Source organism: Balaenoptera physalus, assembly GCF_965194825.1.
Source record: "Balaenoptera physalus genome assembly, chromosome: 9".
Taxonomy (NCBI): Eukaryota; Metazoa; Chordata; class Mammalia; order Artiodactyla; family Balaenopteridae; genus Balaenoptera; species Balaenoptera physalus.
This window is the reverse complement of record NC_138888.1, coordinates 32,374,055-32,387,243: the sequence shown is the minus strand read 5'-3', so window position 1 is coordinate 32,387,243 and position 13,189 is coordinate 32,374,055. Positions and strand designations below refer to the sequence as shown.

The 13,189-nt window shown below is 40.2% G+C and overlaps 1 long non-coding RNA gene across 1 annotated transcript in view; it reads right to left on the bottom strand.

Annotated features, from left to right (window-relative positions):
• Positions 1 to 13,189, bottom strand: part of LOC309666938 — a 162,962-nt gene that overhangs the window by 69,242 nt on the left and 80,531 nt on the right. Inside the window, exon 4 of the long non-coding RNA XR_014267378.1 lies at positions 5,074 to 8,403. This is a non-coding gene — a long non-coding RNA (uncharacterized lncRNA). The remainder of the gene's footprint in view (positions 1 to 5,073; positions 8,404 to 13,189) is intronic.

The window sequence follows — 13,189 nt, the reverse complement described above, 5'->3', positions numbered from 1 at the left end:
GTCAGAAAGAGAAAAACAAATACGGTATGCTAACACATATACATGGAATCTAAAACAACAACAACAAAAAAGTGGTCATGAAGAACCTAGGGGCAAGATGGGAATAAAGATACAGACCTACTAGAGAATGGACTTGAGGATACGGGGAGGGGGAAGGGGAAGCTGGGACGAAGTGAGAGAGTGGCATGGACATATATACACTACCAAACGTAAAATAGATAGCTAGTGGGAAGCAGCCGCATAGCACAGGGAGATCATCTCTGTGCTTTGTGACCACCTAGAGAGGTGGGATAGGGAGGGTGGGAGGGAGGGAGACGCAAGAGGGAGGAGATATGGGGACATATGTGTATGTATAGCTGATTCACTTTGTTATAAAGCAGAAACTAACACACCATTGTAAAGCAATTATACTCCAATAAAGATGTTAAAAAATATATGTATAGTGCAAATCCTAGAATAGAATACTGTGTTTATATTACAGAAATAACTTATAAAACTATTTTTAAATAAGTGCAAGTTTTTATTAAGAAAACAAATTTGGTATTTGAATTAATAAGACCAGAGCTGCGGGATTTGTTTTGCTCACCACATTAACACAGTGATTATTCATCCACTCCTTGTCCCCAGGAAAGAGTGAAATATGTGTGAAAATTAAATGGGACATGGCAGGTGGACACTTCTGAAGCCTGGTAACAAAAATAGCAGACTAAATATTCACAGAAGCCCCTTCTCTGATACAGCAAAGTTGTTCTAACAGGATCTTCCTGATAGGGTCAATATCTCATTGCTCTTTGCAACACTGAGTGGTTACAAATTAGTTCACAGAATCAGCCTTCAGTAAATCTTAGCCTCCTTGCCTTCCCAGACTAGCAACTCATCCTTGAGTTTAGAAAAGAATACAGCAGAGAGACGAAGGCAATACCCCTCTGTGCCATCTGCTGAAACAAGAGAACTGAGAATAATGTTCAGAAAGTGGGCTTTAAATCTTGCCTTTTATCTCTTGAAGCAGAGAGCATGCCTTGTGTGAGTGTCCTGTTAGGATGACAGTACGCAGAAAGGCAAAGCAGAGTCAGGACCCCGTTTCTAGTTCTAGCTGTTTTACAAATTGTATGGCCTTGAGCTAATCTCCAAAATCCAGAAACATCAAGAGATTTGGAAAATACATGATTTGTGAATTAATGGATCAAACTCAATCATCTCTGCCTCATTCCAGCGCTAGTATTCTATTATTATGTATGCGTTAAGAATTTTATCTAAAATACTTATCTTTAAATTAATATTTTTAATTTAAGAAGCTATTACTGACTTCAGAATCACCATGGAATTACCAAGCCTCTTTGTGCAGTGGTTCCTAAGCCTAGATGATCATCAGTATCATCTGAGGAACTGTTTAAAAATGCAGGTTCCCAAGCCTCACCCACAGCCTACATAACAAGGATCAATGGCAGTGGGCGCCGGAATCTGCTTAGTATCAAAGTTCTACCTGTGATTTGAATGATCTGCCAGGTTGGGCAGTGCTGCTTTACCAGTGCTTTTAAAATGATCCCATTTCATAACACAACTCTATCAAAAACTTGGAATCCATATCGAAAGACAAAAAGCTGAGTTTTCCAGAGAAGATTATTAACACTTTACAGACAAAAAGAACAATAGCCCTGGATCTCTGAGAGTCAGATGATTTAAATGTCGTATCAAAGGACAAGGAGCAGGTGAGTAGCAGAGGTCGGGCAGGAGCCAAGTTCTTCTGATTTCAAATCCAGTGCCAAATTCACTGTATACCAAACCTTCCCATCACTTAAATTCACACAGTAATTATTTAATCAAGCACCTACTATGTCAAAGACCCCATGCTATCATATACAGCAGTAGGTAACATGTGTCCGGGAGGGCAAATTTCCTCCTTACCCCTCTTGAGTTCTTTTGGCTGGTCTAACAATTAAATTGACACAAGACAAATTGACAGGAGAAAAAAAATTAACTCATACGCTTGGAGGTCTTACAGAAATGGGACCCCAGAAGTGAACAAAGCTGGCTGTTTATATATAATTTTTAGGCAAAGAAACAATTGTTTAAGAAGATTTAACAAAACAAAGGGGCTTGTGCTTGGGGTAGCAGACTTCTAAAGAAGTAACAAAGTTTGTTTCTTTATACAGCTTTCTTGGCCTTGAATTCCCTAACTCTGGTGATAAGGATGCTTTGTATCCTCCTGGAGTAAAGATGATACTTGCACATGGGAGATTTATTTTCCACTTTCACGGGGCAAGGGAGAAATGAGTGAGCTTTTTTAATATCATTCTTTTCCACCGGCTGTTTCTCAAGTAACTTTAATTCAAAATAAGCAATATGCCATTGTGCCATGTCTTGGGGTAGCCTGCTCTGAGTCCTAGCACATGTTTATGAGTTCTATGTGCTGGGCACCATTTTAAGCCTTTAAAAAGAATTAACTCATTGAATCCACAGAACAAACCTATGGGGTAGATACTCATGCTCTCCCAATTTTATGAAACAACTAAGAACAACAAAGGCACAGAGAGGATAAGCAACTTGCCCAAGGACACACAGCTAGTAAGGGACAGGATTAGGATTAGAACCAGGTGCTCAGCTCCAAAACCCAAGCTCTTTGAACAGTAGGCAGTACTGTGCAGGGAATTAACGTTTGTTGAATACCCTGGAGTTGAGGGTGCTACACATATTACCTCATTCAATCCTCCTGATGAAACAGATTCAGGAGTGTCAGTCACTTACCCAAGGTTGCATGGGGCAATAAATAAACTGATCGAACGCTGTACCACTTACAACGTTTTTAGATGCAAATGACAGAAAACTCGACAATGATGGACTTAAACAAAAAAGGGAATGTATTGGCTCAAACAACTGGAAAGTCTGGTGATAGTACCAGTTTCAGGTACAGCTGGATTCAGGAGTCAAATGACGTCACCAGACCTGATTTTCTTGGTCTCTACTTCAGCGTCTTCTGTCTTAATTCCATCCTCTGTCCCCATGTGGAGTTTCATGGAAACATCCACTCAGTCAGAAAACAATCTACTTCCCAATAGCCAAAACCCAAAAGTTTTTACCCTGAGACTATGTGTCTACTACTGAAGCAATCATGCAGGGCTTATAATACACTGACTGGCTAAGTAAGCCTGGATACAGATGCTGAAAACCAAAAATAACAGCTGTCCACTGAAAATCAAATGCCAGCCTAGCCTGACTCCCTATAAATACAAATTATTTGTGAGTATATTGATGTGTTTTCTGTCAGAGTCCTACAGCACTTTCTTCATACTACCTCTAGTTTCAAAGCTTTTCACTAGAATCCAGGGAGAAAAATATGTGGTTAAGCTTTCAGTCGGGTTGCTACCGAAGTATTTTGTTCCTGTCTATCTGCCACCTCAGGCCCATGCTCCTCTGCTGTGTGGGGACCCGGCTGGGTGACGGGAATAGCCAGAAGTAGTCTATGATTAACCACGCAGACACTGCCGCTGTTGTCTGCCTGGGGCTCCACCCAGCGGCAGAACACAGGGTTCTTTCTCCTCTTTTTCCTCTCAAATCCCAGAATCCTACTTGGGTTTTGGACTCTCCTCAAGTCTCTGGTCAGAAGGACGCCACAGAGTCCTTTAATCTAGCATTCACCAGAGCAGATGTGGTCATTGCTTCTCCAGTCTCTTCTCCTAATCCTTTGCTGAGGAATCCTTACCAAATATCAGGGTTTCGGTCTGGAGGGAAGAAATCTCTATCCTACTCAAACCTCTGTTCTGAGACATTTTGCCTACTCTTTCCACACCCCCAAAGATCTACACTTTGGAAGACAAAGGCCAAGAAGAGGCTCAAGGCTGCTTCCCGGGTCCGTCTCTCCCCTGAGCTATGAAGAACAAAGAAGAGAAAGGAAATACCAACATAAAAACCAGTAGCTGAAATTCCCAAAATATTTTCCCTCCACTCTACCATCTATCAAATGCCCACAGTGTGGGCGTGTATACTGTTTGCCTACCTCCTTTACTTTTCACACCCAGCTACTCTGGCACCACTGCCCAGGCCAGGAAACCAAGTCTCAGAGAGGTGAACTTCCTTGTTCACTGTCATAGGGCCACACCTGGGCCTGTTTGCCCTCAGACCGCTTCTTCAGCCTTTTCCTGTTCTGCTCTGTACGGTGAGAGGGGGCTGCCTTTTTCCGCTCCCATGTCAGCTGATTGCCAGCTGGGGCTGGCCAGTAGGAGGCATTGATGGGAGACGGGAGGGCAAGAACAAGGAAGAAGCCAGGGTACCTCTCATCACCCCTCTCCCTTTGCCTGAGACATTTCTCTGGCAGTTGCTGAATTCCCTCAGGGGCTCCAGCTCCCACTAGACTGGCCTCTGTAGCCCTAGCTTCTGCAGATCCCTGCCCTGGGCTATGGTAATGAGTGGTGACCAGCCACCTAGGCTTGCCTGGGACTGAAGGTTTTCTAGGACACAGGGCTTCCAGTGCTAAAACAGAAAGGTCTGGACAAACCCAACAATTGGTCGCCCTAGTGGTAATACCACCTCCTCCATCTACCTCCTAAGCCTAAGTGGTAGTGCCTACCTGAGTGCCTAATCTCTGAGTCTCTAACTATGTCCCAGGTGGCTTCTTAGCCTCCATCACCTGCTCCACTCATTCCCTCCATTAAATTCCCCTATTGTAAGAAAAGGTTCCTATTTCCCTGGTTAGAAGAGGTATTTATACTGGTATTTCCTTTCTCTTCTTTGCTCTTCATACCCCAGGGGAAATAAGCTGTGAGTCTGATATAGTTACCCAGCTGGTAAGAGGCAAAGGTGGTATTTTTACTGAAGGCTGTGCTCTTATCACCACATTGCAGTCAATCAGAAGAACTGCACTGCAGCTTAGGGAAAGACGGTCCTCCACACCTGTCTGCCCCCGTCTATATAACTTTACCATCAGGAAGTATAATTTTATTTTACCTTTGAAGGATTAAGTCATGGTAACAAAGCTTACAAATGAGTTATTTTTAGCTCTAGCAAGTAAAACACAGCTTCTATATCTGCTCTTCTGAAGTGGAGTGGCAAAGAAAGAGGGGGGAGGGTACTACTCACCATCTTGTCAGCCCTGCTGAGAGACCAGAAGCTTCTGTTTCAAAGGGAAGCAGCGATTATACTTATGGGAATGTCAGAGGTCACCCAGACACAGGCGGGGAGTTCTGGTTGTCGATCATGAGTACACATTTCTGGATACCACCCATCTGGCCAATGAAACGGTCCCCACCGTGGAACACATCTGTGTAATTCACACTATGTGTGTAGCTATTGCTATAGTAACAAACCACCAGAACTCTTTTTTTTTTCATTTACTTTAAGTTCCTTTTTTGAGGACAAATATGCATTCTATATTGGAAAGAAAAGAAAAAAGTTTGTTAGTAAGAAATATGGTCAGATATTCAGATGTAACGTAAGCTCATCCTAAATACATTCCAAAATAGAGATGGAGGACATGTGTCAATCAGTTCAAATAGCATTTACTGGTTGTGAATTCCACCTACTTCAAGGCAAAAGAATGTCCTAAAGAGGCATGTTTCAGATCAGTCTGCTTCTTATTCATATTTAATTTTCTTGCAAATGTTGAAACACAGAACAGTTCATGCTAAGCTATAAGCCACAAGGTTGAATCCAACAGTTTCTAAAAGCAAGTCTAGGTGTCCAAATTCACAATAACCTGCCTCCAATTTTATTTCAGTTAGATGCTTCATGGAACAGCTTGAACTCAGGAGAGTACAGCAAGAAATTGCTTTATTTGTTTTTCTGATCACAACCCCAAAAGGAGCTATAGGATGGCCCCCTTTCTTGCCCCTTAAAAACACATCATGCAGGAGCCATAGTCCTCTTGACCTCTTCAGTTATTAAAAGTTCAGTCTGGTTTACTCGATTCAAAACTTCAGTGCAACTTAACACTCAGCCCCTCTGCTCCTCAGGGCCAGCCAGGCCTCCACCGGAGGACCTGGAGTTGGGAGGGCACGTGGTCTGCTCCCGTACTTCTGCTTTTAGCTCCTCTGGGCTTGAGTGTCATTCTCGTCCTCACTTGGTTGTTGACACGGCTCCCCACTGCATAGTTCGCTGACCTGAGAGATCTGCTCTTGTGTCTTCCTGCCCCTGGGCTCTTGATGCAATATCTCTTCACCTGGTGATCTATGACCTTTAGGGCTTTAAATGCAATTCAAACATTAATAAGAACAGGTCCATTAACATTCTGTTAGATAAATCACGACCCTTTGTGATATACTTCTCCTCTTTCGGGTAATATGGTATATCCTAATCAATTAAAAGTAACATGAAAGACTGTAGCCTTTATACATGAAGGACAGCTTGCCCAAAGATAGACTCCTTGGACAGAATCCACAGATAGATTTCCTACATTCTGTAGGACTGGCTCCATTGTTCCCCAACAGTAAATGCGACTGTGAAGAAACCTGTGGTCAGCTGATTTTCTTTTTCCTCTTGAGAAAAGACTTGGTTCTTTTATACTTGGCTGATCAAGGCTTTTTTTGTTTGAAGTCCAGTTACTTTACTAAGACATGTTTTTGTGTTGACTGATCTGGGCCAGCTTTCTTTGGATCACAGCATACCATTTCAATCTACAGATTTACATCTTTCATTTCAGGAAAATTCTTGAATTGTATCTTTGAATATTTATTGTAGTCCATTGTTTTGTTCCATTTTCTTTAAAGATGCCAAATATGTGCATGTTGGATGTTCTTTGTCTTTTTTTTTCTATATCTATCATGGGATGGGATAGAGGCACATTTCCCTGGCTGGCTGATGCTGGCTCCTAACTTTATATACTTGTTCAAGTGGAAGTTGTTTGTTCGGTTCTATCTGATGAGCAGGACGCGTCCACACTGTCTCACCAGGGCCTCAGTTCTCCAATAATATGGTCTGTCATCAGAATGAGCAGCTGCCAATCACTGCTCTATCACCAGAAAGGAGACTGCATGAGAAGTGGGCTCACGTCTCGTTGGTTTCTAAAGTCCTGAGCCCCTCTTTCGGTATCTTTCAGTAAAGCAAAATGATCCAACGTGAGTTACAAACACAATTTTGTTGTTAGTATTGGTTGATGAGTACCAGGTTATTTTTACATTTAATTCACGCTAGTTGCAGTGCAAAAAAGAAATCTGGACCGCTGTTTTCCTTTTTAAACTCTTGGAACTTGAATTTTATCATCTGTAAAATGGGTCAATAAAATGTGTCTTGCAGGATTCTTGTAAGGATTAGCAATAAGATATGTAACCTTCATCTATGATTTATGATGTATGGTAGATGCTTGACAGCTGGATAATTATTGATATTCTTATCATCTTATCCCATTGCTTCACTCTTATGTTTAAAGAGGAGCGATCTCAATGGAAATCAAAAATGATTTTTGAAAGTTTAGTGCATCCCAGGCTTCCCTGGTGGCTCAGTGGTTAAGAGTCCGCCTGCCAATGCAGGGGACACAGGTTCGAGCCCTGGTCCAGGAAGATCCCACATGCCGCGGAGCGACTAAGCCCGTGTGCCACAGCTACTGAGCCTGCACTCTAGAGCCCGCGAATCACAACTACTGAGCCCACGTGCCACAACTACTGAAGCCCGTGCGCCTAGAGCCTGTGCTCCCAACAAGAGAAGCCACCGCAATGAGAAGCCCGCGCACCACAACAGAGTAGCCCCCACTCGCTGCAACTAGAGAAAGCCCATGTGCAGCAACAAAGACCCAATGCAGCCAAAAATAAATAAATTTTAAAAACTTATTTTAAAAAAGAGTAGGGAAAAGATCTTATTTATTTGTATTACTGTATAGCAAAATATTAATTAATCTGTTCAAGAAAGATGATTTAAAACATAGTTTGAAAAATCACTTAAATGTTGAGCAGTAAGATCCAACAAGATGTAGCACAGGTGTTACAGTCAGAAATTCCAGGTGTGCATTCCAAACCCATCATTTACAAGCCATATGATTTGGGGTTAAGCTACACAACTCTTTTGAACTTCATGTTTCTCATTTGTAAAATGAAATTAATTTATCTCACAGGATGTTAGGATTAAATGAAATAAGAGAACTGAAAGGGCTGTACAATTTTTATTATTGTCTGCTCTGTCCCCCAAAGTATTAGTATTATAAAAATAACTCTGTGGTTCAATATTCATGTTTGTGAGTCTAAATTCCTGTAGTTTCCATATTCACTGGGGGCCAGGGTGGGAGCTACTCAGAGTAGTAATGATTACCTTTGCCTACGTGTTATCTAAGAACCTGGGAGCTAAAAAAGGGAGCCAGAGATGCCCTACATCAGCATACCTGTCAATAATGTATTTGAGATCTATTAACGTTCCTTTTGCACAAAGAGTTTCAGCATCTGGTCAGACCAAGTGTCCTCAGATTGGTTCAGCTGACATTAAGACCTAATAAAGAAATAAGGCAAAGAGCACTGGGAACAAGATTCTTGCTCTGCACCCATGCTGAGAGCGAACAGTCAATTAAATCCTTACTGTTACAGCTGGGGAAAGGTCTTTACAAACTTGACATTTCTCAAGCTTTCTAAGAGCTATTCATATATGGTTCCTGCATTCAGCCAATTGTCTCTCATCCAGAAGCACTCTGTCTAAAATGCCTTTCTTTTACAGTTTCTGTGGGTGTGAAATTCTTAAAAGCTGTGAATCCATTGTCTCCACAGGATTCCAGGTGTGGTAACTTATTGTTATGCTCTCCTAATATATTAGGAGGATATATTCATAAAAAGGCTTCAGCAAGTAGTTTGTATTTTCTCCGCATCACAGTCAGGGGACATGTGAAATCAATAGTGCCACCAGTTTTGCTGTCTCATCCGTGACTTCTAGGCACAGCACACAGCCATCCCTCTGTGAGATCACTCCAGCCAAAACAAGCTCTATGTCATTCTTGATGAAGACATCCTTAAACTAAATCAATCACTTTATTCTTCTTGAGGCTATTCAACATCTGCCAGGCTTGCTATATTTTATTAATATTTTAAAGGTAAACTTTTTGAATGTCTACAACTCACACTGGAAAGGAAAATCTATGGCATTGAAATCACTGTCCTGAGGACAATTTTTAGAATGTCAAATATTTCCTGATTTTCAAGTCTGGGTTAGTTTATCGTGATGACTACATGCTTTCATGAGAAGCTCCTGTTTCCTATCGCTTATGCTTCAATTTACGGTATTGGAACAGTGTCTAGCCATGATTTGTCTAATGGATTCAAGATAAAACTTGCCAACAGCACAAGAAAAATGCCATCTACAAAATGGAACTATACTCAAACTAGAAAGCATTTGCTATTATCCAGGGATCAAGAAGAATCTCTCCCCAGATCCCTCCCTCACTATAATTCTTTGGTACTTTTACAAGTTGAACTAATCATGTGGGTTATAGCATTTGTTTTGCATGAGTATGATAGAAGTGTGAGATAAAAAGCATTTGGATGGAATAAAGGTAGAGAATATAGAAAATTATTATTTATTGAATAAGTGAATGGATTATTAGCTATAAATCCAATGTATCCCTTTAGAAGGATTTTAATAATAAGATGCTGGAAGATTGCATAACCATTACACAGATTATCCAGATGGTTACTTTGGAAACATGGGGAGTTGATATGACAAATGTGCCTTCACTAATAATAACCAGAGCATCCATAGAAACAAAGGCCAATGCCCATAATAAGGTGTGCACAGCCACTGTATTGGCCCATGTCAATAGATGGTACAGATTTATGAAAAGACCAGATGTAGGCACTGTTAGGACTGATCAAATAGGGCTTATTTGTCAGAGTTCACCACAGAAGTAAGAACAGTCAAGACACACAGCAGCAGGACCACCATGGACGGCTGCCCAGGCTGTGCACTGCCCAACTCTAGAGGCACCATTCAATGGCAATGCTCTGTGACTAGGACCTTCTGCACCTTGGCACTCTGTTCGGCAGAGAGAACTGCATTATCCCGGGCAGATACAGCCTCTGGATCCACCCCCAATACCTTACTATAGGGTTTTCAAAGTTACAGATGACAGTGTTTACATGAGTGACTTTCTAGAAGCATAACTGCCCCTCTCTAGTCCCAGCTTTATGTGTATCAGTCTAGCATATTTCTACACACAGGCTAGAAAGATACATTCCAGAGAGCACCACTTCCAAGGCAGGCACACCTCATCAATCTCAGTGTTACGTAATACACAACACACATCTTGCTCAGGCATAAACAAAGGCCTCATTCATCACCCTTGCTCTCCCCAGCCTGATACATCCTGGTCTAGGAATATTTTTAGTGCTGCAGATCGGGTCATGTCGCTAACAAATCCCTTAGACTAGCTGAGTTTATTCTGAATGCTGAAAATTTAGGAGCATAGGTAGAAAAATTTAGAGCATTTAGGAGCATTTTCCATCTCCTGTTAACAGGAGATGGAAAGAGTAAACGGGGCCATATGTTCCCACACTGGCCATAAAATATAAAGGCCCAGAGGAAGACAATTGTGGGGAAGGGTTCATGTTGAAATGATGCTATACTCCTGGTCTTCTTATTAACCAGGGAGAGTGGTCAGCTTTAGTCGTCTGCGACAGACTGTAAGCCTGTGGAAATTGCATGGGCTTCAGAGTTTTACAGAAATGAGTTTGAGTCCTGCTTTTACAAACTTGGTCCCTGCCCTACATCAGGTCAGGTGCTTGACCCCTCTGAGGATCTGTTTTTTTCTGCCTTTGATACTTTAATAATACTTAACTCCCGGGATGAATAGTAGGATTAATGAGATGGGTATAAAACTCTTGGTACAGTTCCTAGCATGCGGTAGGTGACTAACAAATAGCACCTATTAGATTTATTACAAGAATAAACCATAAATCATGAGAACAATTGCACTAAGTGAATAACTATATGTATGCTTATAATACTAACTGTGCGTGCAGTTATAACATTATATCTTATAACAATTTGAAGAATTAATTTCAACTATACAAGTTAATAGAATATCTTCTCATAATCCTAATTTCTCTGCAGGTTTGTTATTAGAAGTAAAGCTAATATCTGGAAAATGCCTCTGAGTAAGTCCTAAATAAACAGATGCTATTATTTTACACAATTTTTAAATTGTAACTTTACCCTGTGCAAGTTGCATCTCATTGCCATGAACTCACGGAATATGTAAAAATGTGTTGTTTGGTTGAATTTTTATTCTAATGAAGTGCTTTGCTGGAAATTGTATAATCTGCCTTCAGGTTTCTGGGTCAAAATGAAATGAAAAGCCATAATTTCTGTTTCTCTGATGAGGGAATTAGAAAGTGGAAAAAGAAATATTCTAGAGCAAAACGGGGATGGTGGTGGAATAAAGAAAAAATATTGCAACAACAAAAAAATAGAGTATCTTCTCCCTTAAAAACAACTGAACACTACATATGAAGTCATTACTTTAATCACTCTCTACTAGCCCCTGTTATTTCTGTTATCCTCCTTACCTCCTAAGAAGCAATCAGTAGCATGAGATTTTTTAATATTTATTAATTATTTTGGGCTGCATTGGGTCTTAGTCGTGGCTCACGGGATCTTTCATTGGGGCGCACTGGCTCTTCTTTGTGTGCGCTGGATTCTCTCTAGTTGTGGCGCGAGGGCTGCAGAGCACATGGGCTCAGTAGTTGCAGCATGAGGGCTTTGTTGCCCGACAGCACGTGGGATTTTACTTCCCCTACCAGGGATCGAACCAGCGTCCCCTGCATTGCAAGATGGATTCTTAACCACTGGACCACCAGGGAAGTCCCAGCATGAGATTTTTTTTATTTTACTGAAGTATAGTTGATGTATAGTACTATATAAGTCACAGGTATACAATATAGCGATTCACAATTTTTAAAGGTTATACTTCATTTATAGTTATTATAAAATATTGGCTATATTCCCAGTGTTGTACAATATATCCTTGTAGCTTATTTTCTACCTAATAGTTTATACTTAATGCCCTACCCCATAGTGACCCTCCCCTGTTCCCTCTCCCCTCTGGTAAGCACTAGTTTGTTCTCTATATCTGTGAGTCTGCTTCTTTTTTGTTATATTCACTAGTTTGTTTTAAGTATCATGAGATACTGATATTTAAGCATAAATATATGAAAAAGTATATAAGGTTTAAAAAATTTTTATATCAGTTATCAAATGCTATGATACTATATGTACCATTCCAGTAGTGTTTTTTACTCAGCAGTTTTTTGAGATCAGGCCATGTTGTTTTACTTAAATCTGGTACATTCTTTTTAACTCTTCTATTGGGGCACTCCAATCTGTGAACACATCACATTTTATTTATCCATCCCTGATTGGTATACTTTTATATTGCTTCTAATTTTTCACTATTAAGAAAAATGTTATGAACAAACTTGGCACAGGTGTAAAATTTTGTCAAGGGTATATGCCAGAAGTAGAACTCCAAGGTATAAATATTTTAAATTTTACTGGCTATTGGAAAATTCCTTTCTAAGGTGATCACATCCATTTACATTCACACCTACAGTTTATAAGTGCTCCTGTTTTCAAGTCCTCGTCAGCCTGCGAGGTTTTCATTTTGTTGATGGTTTTCTTTGCTGTGCAGAAGCTTTTTAATTTGATGTAGTCCTACTTTACTTTTTTCTTTTGTGCCTTTGCCTTTGATGTCAAATTCAAAAAATCATCACCAGGATCTGACCAAATTTAATATTATCTAATGTTTAAATTTTGCCAGACTGGTTAATGAAAAATATGTTGTTTTTCTTAACCTATCCCTATATGTACTAGATATGAATCCTTTGTTATATAGGTTGCAAATATAGTCTTTGAGTCTGTCACTTTTAATTTTTTAATAAAGTCTTTCGGGGATACATTTTATAATCAAAGGTAGGCATATTTGCAAATGTTTCTTAACTGTTTTTTGCGTTTTGTGTCTTAAATACTTTCTTACTTGCCAATTATAAATATATTCTAGATATTCTTTAAGTAGTTTTAAGTTTGCTTTTCATTTAGATCTATAATACAGTTTTATTTGCTTTTTTGTAGAGATGTAATTGGTTTTTGCTATATAGATGGCAGTTGCCATAAAACTATTGAGTAGTTCATCCTTTCTTCCAAGTTCCCACATGGCTATGAATCTGTTTCTGGGCTCTCTGTTTGGTTCATTAATCTATTTGTTTATTCCTGCACCAAACCACATTATTACTCT